Genomic DNA, 7,274 nt, shown 5'->3' on the forward strand with positions numbered 1-7,274 from the left:
ATATATAATTATAATAATATTAGGGACAAAATCCAAAATTACAGGTAAAAAACTCAATTAAAATCAATTTATAAAAAATTAAAATTAAATTGAGCCTTAGAGATAAAGTATATATAAAATATATAGTTTTAGGGAAAATAACCAATTTTCAAGAACTCATCGATGAAAATCCACTATCACATATAGAAAAATTAATAATTAAAAGCACAATAAATGAGTATAATATAAAGTAAAGTAAATATCATAAGATAAATATAATATATATATATATATATATATATATATATGTGTGTGTGTGTGTGTATGTGTGTGTATATATTCACACTCACACACACATACTGTATATATATGCGTGTGTGTGTGAATATACATTATATGTATATATATTTGTAAATAGTAAGGGATTACTCCAAACGTTTACTGGCTTGCTCTCAGTTAAGTATTCAAAATAGGTTATTCAACAGTTAATACATAAATCCAATAATGTTCTTATAAGATAAGAATTTAGAGATATATTCTGTTAGATACTTCTGAATATATTACCATAACCTTATAGGTTTCCTGGGGTATATAATATCAACAATAATGATAATAATATTAATAAAGAACTAGAATCCTGTTATGTGAAAAATAAGTGTGAGACTAAAAATGTAATATATAAATGTAACGTTACATCTGAGGGTAATGAATACTTTATCACCGGTGGGACATCATTAATTTTTCAAGAGAAGACTGGCAAATCATTTGAGTTCATTTAGAGATAAACATAAAAGATTCCGAATAAGTCTTAGCAAATTAATCTAGTCTATTAAAGATAGTAACAAAGATTATACTATCAATTGGGAAGTAATTTGTACTGCAAAAGCATACAGTCCAAGAACTAAAAAATGTGACCTATGTTTAAAAGAATTTCACTAGATTTTTACATCTAAGGTAATGTAATAGATTCTAGACAGGAACAAGCTTTGAGATGCTTGCACATGAGGAAATTCCCATTTTCCCAGTATAAATGAAGAATAAACATTTAAACAACGAAATAATGGACTCTAAATGATTATCCAATCAAAACTTGAAATGGAGAATTTAATGAACGACTCTTCATCATAAAATGCAGAGTAGATAAACAAAAAACTTTAAACACTTAAATCAGAAGATATTAAGTGCAGACCCTGAAGAAACTGCACTGGTATTATAGTAGAGTTGCAATTGCAATGGTTACTGATCGGTGCAGTTGAAACATGTGTAGGTCTATGCAAAGCTGTATATGTAAAAAGAATTAAAGGTAATGCTATGCAACTTAGTAATAATCCTTATTACTATTATTGTTGATTATATGTGTGTGTGTGTGTATGTGTGTATATATATATGTAAATATATATGTGTGTGTGTGTGTGCTCAAAAGGGCAGCTAGGTGTCAGGTATACATAGCAAAAGGAGTAGCTGAAGTTAAGAGATTTGCAGATGTCCTACAATGTGAGGATCAGAAGGATGAGGTGTTCAAGATTGCAAAGCAATGTCTCAGAGAAAATAGAGATGTGGTAGGTGAGAAATGCGTGCAAATGGATAATGGTATGCTTGTACTTAGTGACTCAGAGAAGAAAGACACACGGAAGTGTCACTATGGAAGGTTACTAAATGTAGAAAATGAATGGGAGAAGGAGAGTCTACCAAATCTCGAACCAATTCAGGGATGACTCATCAGAGTTGATAGCAGCATAATAGATAAGGCAATTAAGGACATGAAGACAGGGAAAGCCCCTGGGCCATCAAGAATCATTGAGAGATGATTAAAATTTCCAGTGACAATGGATACAGCTTAGTCACCTGCATAATTAATCAGGTTATTCAGGAAGGCATCATCCCCAATGACTGGTGTAGGAGCATTATAGTTAGCTGCTACAAGAGTAAAGGCAGTACATTAGATAGAAACAACTACAGAGGTATTAAACTGCTAGACCAAGTCATAAAAATTACTGAGAGGGTTATAACTCAATTGATTAGCAATAGAATTAAACTAGATGAGATGCAGTTTGGTTTTGTACCTGGGAAGAGTACCACAGATGCCATCTTCCTAGTGAGACAGCTGCAGGAAAAGTAAGCCATTGTACTTAGCCTTCGACCTGGAGAAAGCTCTTATTGCTCTGTTATATGGTGGTCTCTAAGGAAGTTAGGAGTAGAGAAGTGGCTTGTTAGAGCTGTCCAAGTCATGTACAGTGGTGCTACCAGTAAGGTGAGTCAGCTATGGATACAGTAATGAATTTAGCTTTCAGGTAAGGGTTCACCAGGGCTCAGTTCTCAGCCCACTCTTATTCATTATAGTCCTCCAGGCCATAACTGAGGAATTCAAAACTGGGTGCCCGTGGGAACTACTATATGCTGATGACCTTGCTCTTATTGCAGAATCTTTAGTAGTATTAAAGAAGAAACTCTAGGTATGGAATCAAAAACTGGAATCAAAGGGCTTTAAAGTTAACCTAGCAGAGACTTAAGATGTTGTTAGTAAAAAAGAAGATAATACTTTCTTTCCATCAGGTAAATGGCTCTGCTCCATATGTAGGAAAGGAGTTGGAAGAAATTCCATTCGCTGCACCCAGTGTAAACTATGGACACATAAGAGGTGCAGTGGTATCACAGGTAGATTCACAGATAGAGTAACCTTTGTATGTGACAGATGTTCAGGGACAATAAGCTCTAAGAGCACACAGGAATTAGATTCTCTCAAATACCCTGGAAGCTCTCTTGAGGTTGTAGATAGTTTCTGTTACCTAGGTAACCAGATGATCTGAAAGTATTGTTTCTAGAATAAGAATTGGGTGGAGGAAGTTCGGAGAGCTATTACCTCTGTTGGCAACAAAAGGACTGTCTCTTGGAGTGAAAGGTAGACTATTTGATGCTTGTATACGAATGGCTATACTCCATGGTAGTGAGACATGGGCTCTGAATGCAGAAGACATGCCTAGACTGGAAAGAAATGAAGGTAGTATATTCTGTTGGATGTGCAACATCAGAGCACATGTATGACAAATTGCAAATGTATTGAGAGAAAAGTTGGGCATAAGAGGAATCAAATGTAGCATGAAAGAGAGAACACTACATTGGTTTGGACATGTGATGCGTATGATTGAGGACAGCTGCATAAAGAAGTGCCAATCACTGACAGTGGATGGTCCCTGTGGAAGAGGGAGACCCAGGAAGACAGAGGATGAAGTGGTAAGGACCTAACTCAGGAAGTTGGGCATCACTGAGGAAACGACAATGGATTGACATGTCTGGCGATATGAAATTTTTGAGAAGACCAGCCCACATCAGCGAAAATGAGTTTTAGAAGTGGGTGTCCCACCTACAATTAACAAGAAAACTTCTGACACACTCTACCACAACAAACCAGACTACATCTCAGCATCCCTTCTCTTCCTCACATTTCTGCTTCATGTACTATGATTACATCCCACTCCCCAATCCTGTCCGCTTGCCCCCAACCTGGGTGCTCCACCTACAAATAACATGAAAGCTTTTCTCTTATCCTACCCCAACAAATCAATCTACATCTCTTCTCTTTCTCACATTTCCTTCTTCATACACTATGCCTAGCTCTCACTCCCCAATTCTGTCCTCACATCCCTGCTTCCCTGTATCATTGCTATCCGGTAGCCCCTCCAACTCTATATATACCCGGGTCTTTCACGATTTACTCGCACTCTTTAATCACACTCCCTTTACAATATCCTGTCACTTATATTATGGCATTTGAACCTCAAGGGTATACCGTAGCACTTACCACTATCTATATCTCTTTCTTTACTCAACCATCTCATTTATACTCTGATCCCTGTTCCTTGTGAGTATGCCCAGCATTTTGCCACCATCTCTATCTTGCTGTTTCCCATTCTCTCTCCTTCTCCTGTACTCCCCTCAGGTTAGGCAACTGTGTATTTTCTTTGCAGTAGCACACCTGTTTCTGTCTTCGTTCCTGATCTTTCTCTCTCTGGCCAGGTAACCTTGTACTTCCTCTTCAGTAAGACACTTATATCTGTCTCACTATAAAACCTTTTCATCATCCACTCCTCCAGTGCCTCCTCCCCCCTTAAAAGTTTTTTTTATGTCTTGCAAGTACTTAGTGACCCTGCCAGTGTAGATGCAACTTAAAAGCACCCAGTCCACACTGTAAAGTGGTTGGTGTTCGGAAGGGCATCCAGCTGTAAAAACCTTGCCAAAACTGACCTTGCCTGTGTTTGTGCCACGTAAAAAGCACTACTCACCTTGCCTGTGCTTGTGCTACGTAAAAAGCACTCATTCCACTCTGCTGAGTGGTTGGTGTTAGGAAGGGCATCCAGCTGTAGAAATCCTGCCAAAAACAGGCACAGAAGTCTGGTGCAGGTTTCGTCCTGGCCGGCTCTTGTGGTACCATCCTACCCATGCTAGCATGGAAGACAGGCGTTAAACGATGACGACTACGACGACGACGATGATGATGATGATGATATTGTGAATGTGTGTGTCAGCCCATTATTAGACCACTGAAGTACTTGGTCATTACATACTTAATATCTCCATTTAAAGCAAATGACATTTGCAGGTGTCATGAGAATTAATTTTTCAAGTTTATACAATTCTCATGTTTCTGTATGTCATCTAGTTATTGCTGCTGCTGTGGTTGTCATTGTAATTCCTGTTATTGATGTTGCTGTTACTGTTGTTATTGCATTTTTGTTGCTGTTGCTATTGTTTTCTGTGTTGCTTTCATTATTGTGTTGTTGCTACTATTGTTAATGCTGATGTTGAGCCTCAGGTCTGCTGTGTATGAGTTGATTTATTAACCTTTAGCACACTGCATTTTCTCTAGAATTGTTTCCCCTGCCACTGCCCTGTTATTTCAGGGGGAGAAACTAATACTGTTACATGATGCACCTACAGTGTGCTAAAGATTAAATACTCGGTGTGTGGCTATTATGGCTTTCTATGTGTATCTAGGACTATATTGTAACCAATGTGCTCATAAAGAGAATTAAAAAAAACCAGCTGGATGCACTGTATAATAGCTACAGCCTTATTGCTAGTCAGCCACACCATTACATAGGCTTTACCTTAAACCTTTAAGATTCAGATAACTTTAATCAAATCTTATGCTTATTCTCCAGATTGTTAGTCTCCTTACTGATGGAGGTAAATATACAGTTTTGGTCATTTTAGTGGTGAAGGAAACTGAAACCAAAAAAAAAAGAAAAGACCCAGAGCAAGAAGAAAGAGTTGCCTCCTCTTATGGGTCATCTGCATTTGCATAGGTTCTTCTATTCTCTGGTCCTCAAATAGGGAAGACCGTGCTTCCAAAACGAATTTTCTGTCATGCTGTGGGACTAAACCTGAAACCATAATTTTGAGAAGTGAATGTCTTAACCAACTATATAATATCTAATAGAAAAAGACAAGAATCCTTTCTACTATAGGCACATGGCATGAAATTTGGTGGGGGAGGGGGATAATTGATTACATTGACCCCAGAACTCAACTGGTACTTATTTTATCAACCCTGAAAGGAAAAGTGAAGCTCAGCGGAATTTGAACTCAGAACATGATGGATGAGATGCTGCTAAGCATTTTGCGTGGTGCATTAATGATTCTTCCAACTCACCACCTAAATATAGAAGAAAGTATGACAAACTTTTGTGTAGTGGAAACTACACAATTCCACTCACAATGTGTTTGTGAAACCGAGGTCAAAAACCAGTTGTCCAATGTACCTTTCAGTGAAATTGAACCTAATCCATGCAGTTGCAAATCAAACATTTCCATTCTTGGGTGGTCAAGGGTCAGCTTCAAATATGACCCACTTAAAAACACTAAATGCCGATATAAAAATTCTGTGGACATATCATTAATTCTAAGATTCGTTCTAAAACTTAGTCTTTTTCTTCCTATAAAATATTGAAATTCTTTGTCAAACATGATTTTAATATTTGTATGAGTAGCTGCTTATTTTTTCTTTGTCTCTTTCATTATCTTTTAAGTCGTTTCTTTCTTTTTCTTGTTTGTTTTTTTTTTCCCTCGTTCATCTTTGACAAAATTATATGCCAGGAATAGTTACAGATGCTCTGAATTAGTGTTGAAACCAACTGTTTATTTTGAGAAATTATCTTCACTGTCTGATAAACATTGTTTTGTTGAATAAGAAAGACTAGCTCCCACTTAATAATTGGTTTATATTTTTGGTACTGCTAATAATTTGTTCACACACACATCATACACACATATGAATGATGTATCTACATATATATATATATGTGCGTGTGTGTGTGCATATAAACTATATGTGTCTGTATACGTATATGTGTGTGTATGGTCTCATGAGAGTCCATTCTTTGACAATTCCTCCCTGGTGGGTCATATATTATTCTAGATAAAAAAGCATCCAGATGTGATCACCCAATCAGAACAGCCTGTGACCCAGCAAAATAAATAAATAAATAAAGCCACAATGCTTTTGATATACACTTACCTTGTTTACCAATTTACTATTCATACAAAACCTGTGAATGATATAATAAAACACTTGAAAATTCTTCCTTTCTTCATCCAAAACAATAGGTGTGTATGTGTGTTTGTGTTTATGAATGTGTATAGGAATATATTCTTGCACCATTTTCTTTCTCTTGCTACAACGTAATACAAAACACAATAGTAAACCCTTTACTCTACTTTTGTTATTGAGCACTTTCTCAATTAATGTTATATGGCTTTAATATTCTTGAACATGTTCAAAACTTCTACATTACTGTGTGAGTGTGTGTTGGATGTGTGTATATAAGTTATGAATTTGTTAGTAAATGAGTGTATGTATGAGTATTTATGTATGTATGTGTGAGTGTGTGTGTGTGTGTGCATATATATATATATATATATATTTATTTATTTATTAAGGAAAAGCAGGTAGTCAGAATTTGGATAATTCTTTCATAGCATTAATAAAGAATTATCAAAAATTCTGTCTATATCCTTTCACTTAATATATAAAATCCTGTACACCACTTCAGACAATCTCTTTCTCTCTTTCCTCTCTCTTTCTCTCTCTCTCTCTCTCTCTCTCTCCTCTCTCTTTCTCTCTCTCCTCTCTCTTTCTCTCTCTCTTCCTCAGTGTGTGTGTGTGTGTGTGTGTTTGACTACAAAAAGAATTATTCCGTTTGAGGACATGGACAGAATTATTAATTTGTAGGCATTCTTCAGTCCCAGGAATTGATTCCTTCCAAAGAGAGAGAGAGAGAGCAAAAGAAGATGAATCG

At 36.4% G+C, this 7,274-nt stretch overlaps 1 protein-coding gene across 2 annotated transcripts in view; it reads left to right on the top strand.

Moving 5' to 3' along the window:
* Nucleotides 1-7,274, top strand: part of LOC106883964 (beta-1,4-N-acetylgalactosaminyltransferase bre-4) — a 1,180,207-nt gene that overhangs the window by 829,930 nt on the left and 343,003 nt on the right. The window lies entirely within an intron of this gene.

The sequence above is a fragment of the Octopus bimaculoides genome, chromosome 4 (assembly GCF_001194135.2).
Source record: "Octopus bimaculoides isolate UCB-OBI-ISO-001 chromosome 4, ASM119413v2, whole genome shotgun sequence".
Lineage (NCBI taxonomy): Eukaryota > Metazoa > Mollusca > Cephalopoda > Octopoda > Octopodidae > Octopus > Octopus bimaculoides.